At 40.7% G+C, this 18671-nt stretch overlaps 2 protein-coding genes across 3 annotated transcripts in view; one reads left to right on the top strand and one right to left on the bottom strand.

Moving 5' to 3' along the window:
• The window catches only part of plxna2 (plexin A2), a 195841-nt gene extending 188009 nt beyond the window's left edge, over positions 1 to 7832 (bottom strand). The window contains exon 1 of one of the 2 annotated variants that reach the window (XM_052059388.1): positions 7457 to 7832. The gene's annotated coding sequence lies outside the window, so the exon portion shown is untranslated. Of the gene's footprint in view, positions 1 to 2023; positions 2535 to 7456 lie in introns of those variants that run through there. The other variant, XM_052059387.1, reaches the window with a different exon arrangement.
• The window catches only part of pofut1 (protein O-fucosyltransferase 1), a 404965-nt gene that overhangs the window by 209076 nt on the left and 177218 nt on the right, over positions 1 to 18671 (top strand). The window lies entirely within an intron of this gene.

The raw sequence follows: 18671 nt of genomic DNA, 5'->3' as shown, positions 1-18671 counted from the left end.
AACAAAGGAGACTGCATAACCTCCCTGATAGGAAAACTTTCTCGATCGAATTCGACATGACTGACTGGAATCTCTGAATGGATCCATCCTGGACCTTGTTGCCAGCAAAAACGCAGGGGCAGACAAGTAGATAGATGATCATACACACTCGAAATCACAGTTATGGCCAATGGCCAACGCGGGAAGAATATGAAAAATGAGTCAAGATTCAGATCCAAAACGTCTCGGTTGTGAGTCAACACAGATTCAAGTAAATCCTCAAAAAGTCAACAATGACTTCCCATTAATCGAGCTCATAACCACGGCGAGTTTAGAAAGTACCTTTCAAAAAAGAAAAATTGCCTCACTGTAAAACAGCACGGGAATTCGTCGAGAAAAATAAGGAAAAGCATCCAACCACAAACGAACTCTCCGCTACGTTGCCCTTGTACAGCTTGTCTTGAAAAAGGAAAGGTAATGTGGTATTCTAAAACAAACTGCATTCATCACTAAAAAATTGATTCCGTGACAACGCAATGGAGCTTGAACATTAAATAGTGACACTTCCTGAAAAATCACCTTCAGCATTGCCAGCAGAGCTGCCGAACACAATAACAGGTTGCGTCTATGTGTGATTTTCCGAATAAGAGTGATGATAATTAGCTTGACCCAAATGAGCTTGTGATAATCAGTCCGATGCTGCGAGCTGGTTTGTTCTCTTAAACGCAGCAATTTGCACCCTGACGGCTGTTGTGTCCAACACACACACACACGCGCGCGCGCACGCACGCACGCACACGCACACGCACACACACACACACTAGCCACTGCACTGTGAGGCGGTGTTAAAATGATGATGACGATGTGCCGGCTTTATAAGAGAGCGTTAAAAAAAAGAGAGTGCGTTCTCAAAGACAGACTAAGGTTTGATTGCAAGGGCAGAAAGATTAATATGCTCACCATCCGCCCAAGCAGATGTACATTATTTTCATGCAAATGAAATGCCATTTTCAAGCGGAGACAAAGTTTATTTTCTTTGGAGGCGTTGCAGTGGGAAGATTTGTAGAAAAATCCACTGAATAGGACAGATGAGGCTTGAGGTCAATGTGGAATGATCTGGTCAAAAGTCAGCTGCTGAGGAAAATGATGCAAACGCAACTTAGCTTTATCATTGTTGCTTTGTGCGCATCATAAAAAGTATCAAAGCATTTTATAACAACCCACCCCCCAATTTTTTCCTCCATTGACAAGTGCATCAAAAAAAAAGTTTTCACTGTACAGTATTAAATAAAGTCTAATACAATATTTGAATGAGAACTTAAAGCCGTTTTCAACACGTGCAGGCTTATCAATTGGCGAAGTTTAAGCACATCACACTTTTTGTAATCAACACTGATGAATGCATTTTCTCAAGTCAATATGAGCTCCGACCGACCATCATATAACGACCAATTTGTGTGTCAGTGCTGTTTGGTGAGCAAGATGGTAAGTCTTATTTTCTTAGTTTATTGTATCTGTTAAACAAGCTAGGTAATAACCACTTTATAAACACGTTACAAGGCTACAATTGATGTAAGGTGCGAAAAAAATGAATGTCAGCTACAGCCCATTTGGAAACAATTTATTAGGGTATCAATTTTGGAAAGAAGCGTGTCAACAGAATTTAAGGTTAAGGTCCATGTAAAAAAAAGTGCCCCCTTCAAATGAAAGACTTAAGTCATCTTGTAGTTGTAGCTTGGAGAGCACCAACCTAATCGCAAGCATCGACACTGTGCAGCGTGCATGCGGGCTGCAGCCAACTTTAACACTATTTGAGAAATAGATTCAAAGCTGCGACAGACATTTGGTTGATTGGAGGGAAAATACAACGTGAAGCGCGCACAGCAAAAGTGGAAGTGCACGTGGATGTCGCTCATGTAAAATGGGAGCTGCAACGAAAGCCCCGACAAGCTAGTGGCCGCGCACGGTGCACGGCAGGCGGGAAGAGAGCGCATTTGTTTCCCATCTGTTTTATTTTTAACAGCACATGGAGCGGAAAGCTCACCTCCTCATCCCGTGTGTTCCGATATTCCCTCTGCGTCCCCAATACGCCTCGTCCTGCTGCCCCTCCAGCCCAGGACGTGGGAGCAGATGCCGGCGGAAGGACTCGCATCCACCGGTTAAATTTAAAGCGTCTCCCAACCGCGAGCAAAGTGTCGCCTTGTCCGATGCTCGCCTCCTCTTCCTCCTGTGCGCTGCTTGACGCCCACCTGTTTTAACCGTCATTCAAAGCACAGCCGGTACGGTCGCCACCACACGCACGCACAAAATGCGCGAACTTAAGATCATTGACAAGGTCGCGCGAACAGGAACGAGCGAATTCCTTCAGTAGTGCGCGGTGGCAAAAGTCCTCGGAAGTAACGTGGCGTGACGTGGGGCTGTGAGACACGGGTGGTGTGCGGGCATCGTCGGAGCAGCGGCGCGCCACACTGAGCCCGACTGAATCGGACGCGCGGCTCCATCACCATCATCATCATCATCATCATCGTCGTCGTCGTCACCATGATCATCACCGTGAGATGGTGCGCGCGCACACTCACTCACTGGCGGCGTGCACACAACCATTCCACCACCCCTTCTTTACACCCCTCTCAGCCCTTCACACACGTACCACCCGGCACCATCCGATAGAAAGTAAACACACACACATACATGTATGTACAGATAATACGTGAAATGTCCATCACTATCCAATTGAAAGGAGGGTGGGGGTGAGGGGTGTGGGGGGTTGTCCAGGTCCGTCTTCAGTCCACATTCCAAACAGCATGCATGTTAGTTTGATCAAAGATTCCTAAATTGTCCATTAATTAATATGAACAGGGAGGCCAACTCTTTTAATTTTGATGTAGACTGAACACATTCAAGGTTGAAAAAAAAAATCGAAGAGATTGATAGTTCAGCATTTAATTCTGACAGCTGGAGCTGCTACACAACTTATAGGATAGCCTTATATGTGAAGAAGCATCAATCTCGCTCGTTGCAAGAGTATTTGAATAAGTAAAAGACTTGAAAGGACAGTTACCGAGTTTCTTTATAACATATCTGTGACGTGCTTTTGTCAAATTAGCGAAGATCTCCAGCACATTTTACTTTACGGTTCTTCTCATGCTCACCCCACCTCTTTCTGGTTGTACTACATTGGCAGACCGACTTGTCTTTGAGCCCCATAAAGATTTTAACTCAAGGAGGCAGCATTTCATCGTCAGTCAAATTACACAGTGTAGATGTGCGTATGTGGTGTATGCAGCGGAAACATGGTCCAAACACAGTTATCTTATAAGTTTTGTATCAGATTTACATGCACAGTAAATGGAGAGGGTTTTTTTTCAACCCCTGCTCAAAGCTACTCATGGTCCTCACAAATATTTGTTCATGACAGATTGATGAAGAGACACTCGAGGATGTGTTAGACGTGGTACCAAGCAATCATCAAAGACAATCTTATAATACTAGTAAAATACAGTAGGCTACAATACAATGCCAATACATTTTATTTTCCCATCCTTTAAACTAACCATTTAGTCAGAATACTCTTTATTATTAAAGGATAAATTCAAGCGCCTATTAGAATTCAAGCAGAAACAGGAATATTCCAGCCATTTCAGGAATTTCAAGCACCCTTGGGGAGCATGTGTAGTATCAGAGACACTCACCATTCCACACATTGGGAGCAAATGAGTGACATGCTCCACTGCTGCCCAGTTTCTGTAGGAACACTGCCATCTATAGGTACAGATGTGAACAACATCTGCATTCAACACAACTGTGTCCAGTCGTCTTTCTTGGCACCTTTCGTTTGCTCTATTTCAAGCAATTACATTTGATTTTACCTATAAATAATACCCCAACAGAACAATGCATATATTATTGAAATGCTATTGGCCACAAGACCTATCCAGCAATTTTTCAGTTGCATAAGATATGACAGTATAAATGATCTGGCAAACTGTCACAGTCATCAAATCATTATCGACCGCGGAACAGGTTTAGCAACAGAAAACACAACATGTTTAGAAAATGTGCAGGTACAAAGAAGAATCATTTAACGAACAGATATTTACGAAAGAGGATTAGGGCCAATGAAGAAAAAAAAAGGTTGGCAAGATTCTCACTCCTCTTCCCCCCTAGAAACCCCCCTAAAAAAATCGTCTAAATATTTCAATCATATCAAAATGAAACGAGGCAAAGGCTTTCGTCAAAATTCGGAGGCAAAAATAAAAAATCATTTGTAGGAATGTGATGAATACCAAAGGGCTAAGCCTGCAACGTGCATAACTACGAAGAGGCAACAGGAGCAAGAAAAAGGAAACACGGACATGAGGGCAACACATCAAAAAAAAGCTATGATGGAAATACTGAAAGTTGTTTGTCAAGTGTCAGAGGTATGGAGGTTATGTTGCGGGGAGAATACAGAAGACCAACTGAAGGAAATCTTCAATTAAATTTTCATAAAACAAAAATACCGGTAATGTTTGGAGAGTTGCATATTAACCCTTTCATGCACCAATAATGATAACCTGTCACCTGATAACAAGTTGTACACTGGAGTAACCGCTGTCCCTGAATGGATTAACGACAGTGTAGAGAAATTTGGGTCAGTACTGAAACTATTAAAGCCGCTTCACTGACGACAAAGGTCAACGTGGATCATCCTCAACGGCAGCCATCTTGATCCCACTCACACGCTTTTCTTGCAGTAAAATGATTAAAACGAGAAGATAAAAGATTCCTATTATTATGGAAGCAGACAAGATGCAAAACTGAACAGAACGCTGACAAGTATGGTGATGCTGGTGTCTTAAGCGGGTCACTGAACACGCTTAGCTATCCACGCAGCACTTCCGTGCTTGGTGTAAGGTGGCATGCTGACTTACGGTCGGGCACGTAAACGCTTAGTGACAACATGGGAAATGTGATCAATTCAAAACCGAGGGGCGGGGGTAGAGGGGAGGGTCATCGTTGGCGGTCTCTCACAAATTTAAAAGTCATTTATTAATCGTTGTTATTCATTTATTGTTTTATTATTTTTGCTCCATGTACAGAACTTTGTATTCAGCGGTGGTTATTTTGAAGTGCTCTATAAATACAGTGGTGACTTCAGTTACGATATTAAAAATAGGTCAGTGAGGACGCTGCTTTACTGCATCCAATGTAAGTCGTCTTACTTCATATCATATCATTTCCTGTGTATATTTTCCTTATTTAGTCTTTTCTTATTAGTATGTTATTTAGTTTTTTTTTTTTTTTTTTATTGAAGTGTCGCAAAAAAAGTCAGAAAAAGCTGCGCAAAAAACAAAACTCTGAAGCCCACTCAATTGAAGCCCTGCATGGTGTAATGCTAACGTATAGTGCCACTTTAGAAGCATTTATTTTCGAAAACAAAAATAATTGCTCGACTTCCAAAATGAACAACCTTTTACCGCAGTCTGAATATTTCCAAATTATTATTATTATTTGTGTGTTTGGCAGGTATCACTCAATCAGGTCAACATAATTTCATTCAACTGTCCATCATTGTGAGGCAAGGGCATTGTAAAATGTCTTATCCGTTATCTTGACTCAAAAAGTTGGCTATTCACATTCTCTGACTGGTCAATAATGGATGAGCCAGGAGAAGAATCCGATGCGGGGCACCAGCACAAGTATTGCCCAGCTGCCGGGAGGCAGAAGACGGTCAACAACAACGGACGAGCACGTACTAAAAGCATGGCGACCACTTACAAAGACAGGGTCGATAGCTGGAGGGCGTCCATATTGGAATTCCGCCACGCTGCACCGTCCAATGGATCTCCGTCAGCGCAGGACAGTAATCAAATAGTGACTTTGTAAATCGCCGGGTTCGGTACAAGACACGGGTTTGCTTGATGGAAACATAACTCGATTCCCATTGAAGGGATGGGCCACACAGAATGTTTTAAAGCGAGTTGTCTTCGCTTTATGCAGAGAGAAATGAAAGAGCTGTGGGTTGAGGCAACATACTGAGCTAGGTCAGCTATTAGGGGATAAGATAGATATCCATGCACTGACTCAGACTACTTGCTGAGAGACTAAAGAGTCAATGAAGTGAAGATCTGAAGTAGTAAAACATGCAAGTATTGTTATGAAGTGTCATTGCAGTACAAGCACGAATCCATATTTTTGACATCTCATCAGACCAGTCTGGCGTTTGTTTCGCGCAGAACTGAAAAGTCAATGCAGTCTTATCCACTTTGAATTTTTGTTTACATTTGCTGGACTGAAGTGAAGCAAGACACCCTTTGCACTCACAGGGAGAAGGGTTAACATTTAGTGCACTTACAGGACGGAGAAAATCAAATCACTGGGTATGTGTGTCTGGGCTTCTAAGGTACAGAACATGTAAACGTGTTAGTCCGACCGAAACCAAATTACATTTCTCATAATGCGGTTAGAAGTGAATGTTATTCTAGCACATCTACAGCTAAAAGAACCGGACTGGACTAATACTATCAGCATGCTCCCCTCAAGGTTTGACAAAGAAGTAGACAACAAGAAGCTATTAGACAACAACACTGCATTACCAATAGACATCGGTTGGGCATGACTTGTTTTTACGAATCAGTCGTTGTATTGTGGACATTGGAGAGGAAAGTCATCGTTATATACTCGACACTGATAGTGCATGATTTGCTGTTTATTGTTATGTCTAGCGGGAGCGAACTAGCTCACTCCGACCATTCAGAAATTCAAATGTGCCGTTTGGTTATTCCGACGCTATAGGCACTCCAACTGGAGACACGGAGCGCCAGTGTGTCAGGCAGTACAGATGGGAACAGTTGAAGCACGAGCCACTGATTGGTTTAGAACATGGGCCGTGTGCATAAATTAATGAGAGGGGAGCGCACTCTTGTCTCTCGGAACACACACACAATTTCAGAGTCATGTCAGAGTGAATTTCCAAACATGCCCTGTTAGCCTGTTAACAATTGTGTTTTCCATGATGTGTTTGCCTTAAGCTAGCAGGACATCTTCAGGCTAAATTGTTCCATTGTTTTCATACACAACATGTAATTTGATTTGTTTTATGTTTAGTTTCATAGTTAACTGGGAGAGGCATTAAACAACTAGGAGCTTTTTTTTTTAAAGAAGAACTACTCACTATGTGCCAAACTGCTGCTCGTTGTAAAGTGAGTTGAGTTCCCTGCCATCATACAGATCTCGTACCTGAACCCTTTCATGCACATTCTAACCTGATAACATGATAAGCTGTCCACACTGTAGTAGCCGCTGTCCCCGAAAGGGTTAAGTATACACTTGCAAGTCATAGCAAAAAAAACAATAATAATAATAAGTAAAACTGACAAACATATTTATATATCGTTGGGTCACATGAATCTCAAGGAACCACTGTACTCGACATTGGGATAAGTCCAATGAAATCAAGCTGCACTAACTACAGTGATTGTGTGATGTGTACTACCTGATATTCATCGCAGGATGAAGCGTGCGAGGAGGCAGAGCAGTGCAGTGAAGCATGTGTGAGTGAGACTCATTTGCGGCGGAGCTTATTTCCAGGAAGTGGGCTCATCCAGCAGCAGTCAGGTGGAATGGAGTCGAGGGTCCAGACTCCCCGCAGCCATGTCCGAGAGCGGAGGCTGATCAAAGCGCTCGAATGCGACCATCTCACAGTAAGTTTGAAGCTTTCAAAGCGGCCTCTCGTGATGCCGCTAATTCCCCTACGCCCGGCGGCCATATTTCAGGGCGTCACGAGGGCGCGTGGCAACTTGTCGACTCCAGTGAAGCACCATTCTTTCTCCTCGCTGACCCATGTAAGTTGTCAGTCGGACTGCAAGGGAAGGCAAATAGAAGGAAGCAATTAGATGAGAAACCATAGCTGTCAATCTTTTATATGACACCAATTATCTTCCTGGGACATGCTGTTGTAGGAAACGATCTGAAAATACCTTTGCTCAAATCGCTTTTAACACCAAATGTTTTTTTTATTATTGATGTAAATCATTCGTCAATGTTTGTTTAAAATATCCACCTGGCAGACTTCCAGCACGAACTATGAACCCTTTACCTCTTCTATTCAAAATCCCAGTTGGATTAGCCTTTTCAATCCAGAGCGTTCTTGTTTTTGACCCCAATATTTCTAAAGCATTCAAGGAGCAAAGCATTGGGAGACGATATTCACTGAATGTAAAAATGTGAACTTTGACCTTATTTTTAGTTATTGACATAAAAGAAAAGCACTAAAGCCTTTCTGAATTCTGATTGTAATTTCCCCATTTCGGGACAAATAAAGGATATCTTATCTTATCTTAAAAAGATGAACTTAAAATTACAACTGACCAAGCTCTCACCTTAGCTCCCACAAATATATTCAGACTGTTTAAAAAAAAATTGACTTCATGCTACATTAGAAGGGAATTTCCAGCCATCATATTGCTAAAAGCAAGTATTTACCTAGGAATATACACCAAAAAAAGATGAACCCAATTTTGGGGGTTATTTGTGAAATGAATAACCTATAAACAATCTGAGTTGTTAAGTACAAAACACCCTCTTTTTTAGGGGGCGGAGGGTAAAAAATTTTTTTTAAAAAACCAAATCAATTATATTTTTCTATTTTTAAATAAAATGTTATTAAATTGTCCGAGAACGACCAGGAGGGATGAACACTCCAAGCAATCTCTGAATCAAAAGCCAAATCAACATTTTATGTCAATTGGCAAATAAACATTTTTAAGGCTCTTGCTTTGAAAAGGATTAATACACCTCATGAAAATAAATGAACACTGCAGTAGGGCATATACCCGAGAATCTGATTTAATGCATTTATTCAGCTGTTGCAAATCTCTGGTGGCTTTTTATTAAATATGCAGAGCATTTTTTATTTCAAGTATTTGTAAGTTAAAGAGTACAGTATTTTCCGCACTTTAAGGGGTTTTGGAGTATAAGGCGCACTTTCAATGAATAGCCTTTTTTAAAACTGTTTTCATATCGAGGGCACACCACATTATAAGGTGTATAGAATAGAAATTACAATATTGGCTGAGGTTGCATTACGTATCCACTAGATGGAGCTACGCTAAAGGGAATACAATACCATGCAATCCATTTTTATTTATATCACGCTTTCAAAACCGCTGCAGCTGTAATAAAGCGCTTGACAGAACTTTTAAAATACTACGTCCAAGAAATCAGAATATTGACCCATATACAAGGCGCACTGTCGGCTTTTGAGAAAATTGAAGGCTTTTAGGTGCGCCTTAAAGTGTGGAAAATACGGTAATCCTAGAAAGAAACATTGGAAATTGCAACTGTGGACAGCTGAAAAGGGGACATGTATTGAACTTTAACATCATGACATAAACATCTTCGCCTTCATGAGAAAGTGAGAGTTCAATATTGACGACCAAGAATGGTTAAAACACTAACAATATCTCGAGCTGCCACACAACAGAACCAAATCTTGTGCATGACCAATAAACATGACCCATCTTCCTATTTAGTCCAACCCACTTCTGTCTGTCCAAATAGTCTTTGTGCACAACATAATGAGAACAGTGTCATTTAATAGTGTTTTTCCATAAGTACGTTGCTTCTCGAGAGACCACCTTGTACATATGAGCCCTGATCTGTGGCCCAAAAGCACATCTCTGACTGGAAGAAAGATTGAGAAACAACATAAAAATGGAAATTCATTTCCACACAGGGGGGTGCAGTGATTGCGAATTAAATGAGCGATTGTGTTAAATTGTTCTTCATTGTTATTATTATTATTATTATTGTTATTATTGGTGCCAGTCGTAGTAGCAGTAGTATTTTGTCTTTGCTTGAAGGCATTCTGCAATCTCGCGCAAGAGTTGTGGCAACAAATCATTGGACTCAGATGGCATCGGTATGGAAACAAGGCAGCACTGAAATAGCTGCAGAGAACGAGGCAAACATACAGATGGTGCATCTCTCGGCACATCAACACAGCCATTCAGCTGTCAGACTCAAACGAATTATGTTGGTATGAAATAAAAAAGACAACAACCCAACAACAATTAAGTACTTTGTGCCAACAGCACTATGTGGTTTACTCTGCTGCTATAAGTGCAAGTTAAGTGAAAATCCAACATGTCTTGCCAGCACCCAATATGTTGGCAACACAGCCGGTACCATGCCAAGCAACAATCCGAATTGACTGTCTGACTCTAAATATGTATAGGTCTAATTTTTATATGAACCTCTGACAAGAAAGCAAAGCGCAGAGAGTGTCTGTCACCAAAATACAAAGGTGCAGTCAGTCAACGGTTCAATTGTGGTTCAATTAAAAAAAAATATATACAATATAGGCAGGCTGATTGAACTCTCTAAAATTGTCCCTAGGTGTGAATGTGAGTGTGGATGCTTGTTTGTCTTTGTGTGCCCTGCGATTGGCTGGCAACCGATTCAGGGTGTCCCCCGCCTACTGCCCGAAGACAGCTGGGATAGGCTCCAGCACCCCCCGCGACCCAAGTGAGGATCAAGCGGTTCGGAAAATGAATGGATGGATATACAATGTATAGTAATTATAGAATATATTGTCGGTGGAGCTTTGAACCCCGATAGAGAGTTGCAGTTTTTCCATTGCAGCGCCTCGGTAAATGTACGGTGTCCAGTTACTTAGTTAGCAGGAAAGACTCGTTCGGCTTTTGTTTCTTTGTTTTTTTCGCTCGGTGTATGGCAGTCTTTTTGGGTTCATTCCCAGTCTCGATTAATTCGCTTTATCCAATTTTCGGACAGTCTACTTTTCAAGTGACGTATGATACGCCTGAGGTTGATGTCACGGAAGACCTGAAACAACATGCGTGCCCCCATAACACACGTGACTGTGAACAAAGGCGGAAACCATCAGTTTGGTTTGTACTGACTTTTGATTTACTGCATTGTGTTTACTTTAAAAACTGGAAAATTCCGTCAATACAAGATATATCCGAGCCGTCAGCTTATTCTGCAGGCTCACTGGCTGATATCTCATTCATGCATGATTTTGATCAAATATTAATGGCCAAATTAAGATGTGAGGATTCCAAGCATTAATGAATGCTTAAACCACCTTCATATATATATATATATATATATATATATATATATATATATATATATATATATATATATATATATATATATATATATATATATATATCCCACCTGGGCCACAAGAGACAGAAAAAAAATTCAAAACTGTGTTTCTTGAACCGCAGCATAAACCTAACGGATGACGGATTAGAGAGTAACATAATTTGAAAGCTGTCAAAACATACAAACTACAACATGCCCTTATAGATAGGTCCTTCAACCTGCTCCAGCGTGTTTGTTTGTTTGTTTGTTTTAAATAAAATATTCTTTAAAGTTGATTAGAATTTTGCATTATTTTAAATTCTCTATTATTATGAGGATATTCTTAGTGCAGATACGGGAAGAGAAATTGGTTGGTCGTTCGTTTTTACTCTTCTGGAAACGTGTTCTACGATAATGTAAAGCGTCTGTGGGATTTTTGTTTGGATACGAGGGAGAGCCTGCTTAGCTTTGTTCCAATGTTGTTCTTCCACAACATACACACTCACCATTTAAGGGTCTTGCTAGCACTGGGAGCAAAACATGGCCATCACAAAACTGCCCCCTACGAAGTTGGAGCCAGATACTTTTCTAAAATCTTTGACTGGAGCAAATACGACATATATTGATTGTTTAATCAATGCATGTCTCATTGATTTGTCCATATCGTGAATGTTGTTCACACTCAACACCAAGGGATGGTGCATCAAATAACAAGGAGCACAGCCATTCCGAACATCCTTGTTTTAATAGAAAGCGTTATCAGTTTGAGAAATCTCAGGAAATTGCAGGCTCCTTGCTTTATTAGCGCTTCTGGCTCGCCCAGACTCTTGATAAAGCATTTTGTTTTAATTAGGCCCGATTCCACACTCCAGCAGGGATGACCTGGTATTATGCTGAAGTGCCTGACGAGCCAATGAGCTGCCGCTCCTTCGTGCATTGCAATCATTCCTCACCAGTGCTCATCTCAGGGGCCCGGGACCAAATCAAAGGAGTCTATATTAAGCAGAACCAAATTGTTCAACACAGTAATCGCCTACATATTTTTTTTCATTCCTTTACCCAGTCACACTTGGAAAATGAAATGCTGGGCGGGTGGGGGAATTGAGTTTAGCATTATTCTGCATACCAATGAGAAACCTTGGATATCCTTCATAGACTTCATTGTTTTAATGTATTTAAATAATATAAATTATGTTCCTTCGTGATTGATTGGCAACCAGTCTAGGGTGGACCAGCCTCTCGTAAAATGGGAGGGGCTCATGAATGACCCTGGACAAGACGAGCGGTAAAAAATAAATTAAAAAAATAAAAATAAAAAAAGATTGATGGACGGCTAGAGTATATTACTGCCATTTTTTGTTCCACTGGGACCGTATGTGTCCTAAATCAATTTTTGATTGGCTTTATGAGGAAAAAAAATCATTGAAAATAAAAAATGTCCCTTTCTCCACAGAGAGAAAGGCATTTATTGCTGTGCTGCAATCAGAAGAAATTGTGGTTATCTTGGACTATGAATGGAACGCTAGTCAAAAGCACAAATTTGACTCTACAGTCTGAAGTCTGTAATGTGACTGCTGCAGGAACTCTATACTAATAAACTGTATTTGAATTCTGACTAACTAACAATTGGGGATGACATGTTGGTTACCATGCTGGCAATCAACTGTGTTCAGTGTTTGTGTTAGATAACAATACATTTCCAAAGAGAAACATGTTAAAAATGTTATATATCATATTGATATATACCGTAATTTATATACCTCACAGTGCAGAGGCACCGGATTCAATTCCAGCTCTGGCCTCGCTGTGTGGAGTTTGCATGTTCTCCGCGAGCCTGCGTGGATTTATCTGGGTTTCTTCCCACATTCCAAAAACATGGATGGAAGGTTGATTGAACACTCAAAATTGTCCCTAGGTGTGAGTGTGAGTGTGAATGGTTGTTCATCTCTGTGTGCCCTGCGATTGGCTGCCAACCAATTCAGGGTGTCCCCCTGCTTACTGCCCGATGACGGCTGGGGTTGGCTCCGGCACCCCCCGCTACCCTTGTGAGGATAAAGCGGATTAGAAAATGGGTGAATAGATGGAGATGTAAAACTAATTATTTTCACACCACAACAGGCCAACAGAAGTAATTGTTTATCATACCACCCACAGTCACAGTTTAATGAGAATAGAATGCACACATATCTACGACCTGGCTCAACCTATTCCTAATACAAACAGGAGCAGTAAAAAAGAAGCATTTCCAATGATGAAGAATAAAGAGATGTTTGTGTCATTGTGCGTTTTAGTTATGATGTGAATGAATGGACCATTAATTGCATCGTATAAGCAAAAAAGGCAAGTCTAATTTTTGGTGCCAGTCCAGCCCTGTTAGCAACTCGTGACTTTGTCACTTAAAAGATGGTGTCTGCACCTTAAGTTATGAGCAAATTGAAAAAGAAATTTAAAAAAAAACACTCATTGGCAAAAATCTTCATAACAGTTTACTTACGAAACATCTCATGTGTCACTTCATCTAATTTTCTTCACTCCAAATCAGAGAGGACAATATAGTGAGAAGACAAGGCAATTACATCCAATGTTACACCACCACCGTGCTTGATCTTGCAGGTATTGGGGGTTTGCGGTGGACTGGTGGCGGGAGAGGATGACTGATGAGAGCTTAGCAGCATCTTGAGAGCCACGCTGTTCCAAGACAGGGATTTAGTAAGTGTGCCTGCCTGCCAGCCCGTCCACAGGATACTGCCCAATCACTGTGATACCTTAATCCAACCTGGCCTTTCACACGGGGGCGGCCCCATCACTTGATATGAAATGTAAATGGGAGGGATTGAAGGTGTCGATAGGGAAATGTCACCATCACAATCTGACATACTCATTAAATCTCGGTAAAAAAAAAAAAAATACAAGGAAAAGGACACAGGGAACGTGCGTCTCCCAATTAATCTGTGACCACACCACATAGGGAGCCGAATCAAAGCTCTAGACCGAATTGAATGATGTCAAGAAGGAGTGTGGCCTCGTGGGAAGTACTGCATTTCTGAGCTCTAAGATAAGCATTATGTTTGTAAAAGAAATCGGAAGAAAGCTGAGTCAACCTTGTTCTTGTGTTCATTGCAAAATAAGAACAGTCATTACAACACTAGAATTGTCATATCACTCCATGATATGGAGCAGTCTCAGCACTCTTCCATATTTTCCTCAATGACTTTTTTTTGTTTTATATGTTCTATTTATCAGGCGGCTCGGTGGTCGACTATAGTTAGCACGTCGGCAGTGCAGAGGTGCGGGGTTTGATCCTGTGTGGATTTTGCTTGATCTCCCCATGCCTATGTGGGTTTTCTCCGGGTACTCCGGTTTCCTCCCACATTCCAAACACATGCCTAGCAGGTTAATGGAACACTCTAAATTGTCTCGAGGTATGAATGTGAGTGCAGATGGTTGTTCGTCTATGTGTGCAATGTGATTGCTTGGCAACCAATTCAGGCTTGGATAGGCTCCAACATGCCCCGCGAACTTTGCGAGGATAAGCAGATCAGAAAATGGACGGAGGGATGGATTTTTATCATATTGTCACGACTCCATCATAAATTTAATGAATATTTGTCATGTTGGCACCACGGTCGACCATGTGGTGAACACATCTGCCTCAAAGTTGAGAGGTATCAGGTGTTAACCTCAGTTCAGTGCCCCCCTGTATGGAGTCAGCGTGTTTTCCTCATGCTTGTCTGGGTTCTGTCCAGGCACTTCGGCTTCCTCCAAAATCATGCGCGCTTCATTCTTTGAAGACTCTAAAGCAAGGGTGCCCAAACTTTTTGGATCGAAGATCTACTTTTCGATCAACTAACCTCCCGGGATCTACCCTTGGCGGTGCGCATGCGCACGCACACAAACACACGCACGCGCGCGCGCGCACACACACACACACACACACACACACGCCATGATGAGAAACAGCCTGAAACAGAGGCATGCCACACACTTTTTCAGCCTGTTAACTATCGTAGCTCACACGTACCGTTTTAAAGTGCTTCCCTGGGCCCTCCTAGATTCCTATTCTTCTGCTCGTGCCCTGGCTGAATTGTACACGAAGCAAACTCTGAATGAGAATCATCACAATAAAAGATAGAGCGCAACAGCTCTGATCACAAGCTGCAATTGCAAACTGCTGAGCGCTAACAACTTCCGGTGAGGTAATCACGCGCCACCGTAAATTTAAGATTTACGTCCTTTATTTTATTTAAAAAAAGATAGTGAAAATGAGACTGATAAGATGATTAGGGTGCAGTGTATATTAACACAAAAAATATATTACTAACATGTACAAAGACACACAAATGGTTGTTTGTTTTTTTTCTTCTCGACACTCCTCTGATCTACTTGGGACCTGTCTTAGATCTACCGGTAGATCAGGATCTACCTAATGGGCACCCCTGCTCTAAAGGAAGACTAGTTCTCTAGTCTCAAAATGACCAACAAATAACACCCCACACCAAAGGATCTCCTACGACACTCTTGTCAAACTCAAGGCCCGGGGGCCAGCTCTGTCCCGCCACGTCTTTTTATGTGGCCAGCGAAAGCAAATCATGTGGGTCAACTTCCATGATCCTTGCGAAAATCTGTACCAAAATGTCAAATTGTCACGTGTAATAAATAACGTTTGAGATTTCACTTACCCTGTTTACGCTCACATGAACAATAATTGCAAAAAGAACAAAGATATGACTTATTTCAAAACTAGCAAACCATCACATTTTTTCATCTGTACAAGTAATAATATATTTATTATTAGTTTATTCGGTTTCACTGTCATATTGGTTCTATGACAAGACGTAACTCCAAAGTGGCCCGCGAAAAAAAAAAATTTGACACCTCTGTACCTACTACATTTGAAAGTATCACCGCCTCGTGTTTATCACACGTCCACAGCAAATTGATGAATAACTCATGTTGAAATCATGATTTGCTTTTGTGGGCCACAAAAGAATGAGGTGGGCCAGGTGTAGTCCTTGAGCCTACAGTTTGACACCTACGGTCAATGTAGACCTGATTAATTGTCCGTATACCTAACAGACACTTTTTGTGACACGTTTATGATAAGTTGAAGCTAAGATGCATGTTAACTAAAAAAAAAAACAAACAAACAAACAACTTTGCACAACAGTAGAAGCAGTTGTTGTGCAGCAGAGCATATTTGGTGCTTGGATTCTAAAAAAGTATATGGTGGATATTCCTTATACCTGTACTTAAGAAACATATTCTAATATTTATGATCTGTTTACTCTTTCTAGTTCAAGTTGAGCCTCTTCTGAGGAAAGCTGTGTGCATCTTATTGATTTTTTAACCAAATCCCTCAATCATTCCGCTCTTTGCTCCATAAATCTAATTCCAATTAATTCAATCCGAAGTTTCACCCCTCAAACACGCGTGGAGGTCCCTAAGGTATCCTGCCGGAGTCGTATGCTATCATTATCAATAAAAATGACATTAATATCGTACACATAGCCTGAGGAGTGCCTTTGAAATTCCTCATTTACTCTCCCAAAAGCATTTCTTGCACATCTTGGCTCCATGGCGAAATTTCAAGGAATGCACTGAAAGAAGGTCAAAGTGTATCATTCAATGCAGCACTTTCCAGTGTGTATCACTTTCACACATGATGGATGAAAGTCTTACACTCAATTGATTCTAACTGATGGCTACTATTAAATACTTTCTCATCTGGTTGTGTCTTAGACAGTGAATAATGTATTTTTAGTTTGTGCACGGTGGGATTATTATGATCAATCTTGCTGCAACTCATTTCCAGTATACAATGTATACGTCTACTGGTAGATTTTGCACTATGCTGCAATGCGGCCTTCAAAAAGTAAAACTGATATTTTGTATTTGAGACCTATTTGGTTTTGTCTGAATTCATTTCATAATCAGTATTGTTGTCAGATGTGCGTTTCAGTGTATGCAGTATAATATTATTGCATATACTGTAATTTCCCACTATAAATAATTTGAATGTGTTGAATAAAAATGTAATTTGGATATTCCTTTCACTTGCCAATACTACTTATTTGATAGTATTTTTTTTCCAATAAAATCCCTTTACTGCGCTAGATAAGGAGTCCCAGCATATCAACCTGCACACATCAGATGCATTTTTTATTTTATTTCTTTCACTTTCAGGGACAGCGGTTACTACAGTGGACAGTTTATCATGTCATCAGGTTACAGGTTATCAGCATTATTTAGCGTTTATGTACTTCCGGGTTAGCTTAGCCACTGTAACCTCCAATGCACGTCTGTTTGACAAACGGCAGTACGTCGAAGACAGTTAAAATGTCATGGAGGAGGGCTTAGAAGTGCAGCTTTTAAATGCACGCTGAAATAAAATGAAATACAGTAGGTTTCTCAGATATATTATCCGGAAATATATAAATGCTTGTTAAAAAAAATGCATTCCCCATGCAATTAAAAAAAAACAATCACGTAATCTCATTAATTGCGCGGGAATGTAAATCTTTGTGAAGGAACACAAAGGTTTTGTTTCTATTTCTTCCATGTCACCTGGCTCCATACAATCATTATGGCATGGACTTTGTCAGATCCCCTGATCTATTACATCTTCGTGATTATTGTCCAGTTACTGCAAAATATATTGGTAGCATGAATGCAATTCAATAATTTCTCTGGTCTGTGTCTGATTGTTTTTTTTACTTCCCTCGAGTAGGTAATGTTGTCATCAATAAGGGTTTATTTTTGTGTGCAAATTTGTGATTTACACTCTTTCATAGATGTGTCCAAGTTGGATGAGCATACATACATCACAAATGCTTTTAAAAATGGTAAATGATATTTGTTTGCAGCTAACAAACTCAAGAGGTCTCACTTTTCCTGTTATTATGTATTCATGTTTGGATGGACCAAGTGAGCTACATTTGGCAGAAAAAAACAACACTGAATTTGCCCCATGCATGCACGTATAGTTATTTTGGCTATATTGTTGTTGTGTTGCTTCTTACTACTGCAGTTGCATTCTGAGAGGTAAATTATAGCATCAGTAATTCATAAAAAGCACCTTGTTGGAGACACCCAGTGTGTCTGTGCGCCACTTGCACTCTCAAGCGCTGTATGATGGCACTAAAATGTTTATGAAGGTCATCAGGGCCAGATTCTTTGCGACTTTGCGACTCTAGCAGGAATCGTAGAATGATCATTTCATCCGTCTTAATTTTGTTGTCAAATGGTTAAGTCACGCTGGGCCATTTGGGATTCATTTTAGCCCACCTTTCTACACCATAAAGACGTGAAGTGCATTTTGAGACAAAGCACAAGAACCATGCTCTTTTCCGACTTCAAAGTCAGAAGATTACTTGTTCTGAAATATACCTTTTGGGTCGCTATTCATTCTGAAGTAAATATTCAGAATGAAGACTGCACGGGGATTATTATTTTTTTATCTCTCAACCTGTCCAAGAGGCCTGCTGCCCGCCGCACTCTTTGTTTCTGACAATAATGTAGTGTCATTAGCTGACCTACTTGCATTAAAAAAAGTTGAATCTGATTTTTTCACGATTTAAAAGATGGAAGTGGAAAAAAGC

The sequence above is a fragment of the Hippocampus zosterae genome, chromosome 2, assembly GCF_025434085.1.
Source record: "Hippocampus zosterae strain Florida chromosome 2, ASM2543408v3, whole genome shotgun sequence".
Classification (NCBI taxonomy): Eukaryota; Metazoa; Chordata; class Actinopteri; order Syngnathiformes; family Syngnathidae; genus Hippocampus; species Hippocampus zosterae.
Note: the sequence above shows the minus strand (reverse complement) of the source record. Positions and strands in the feature narration are given on the sequence as shown.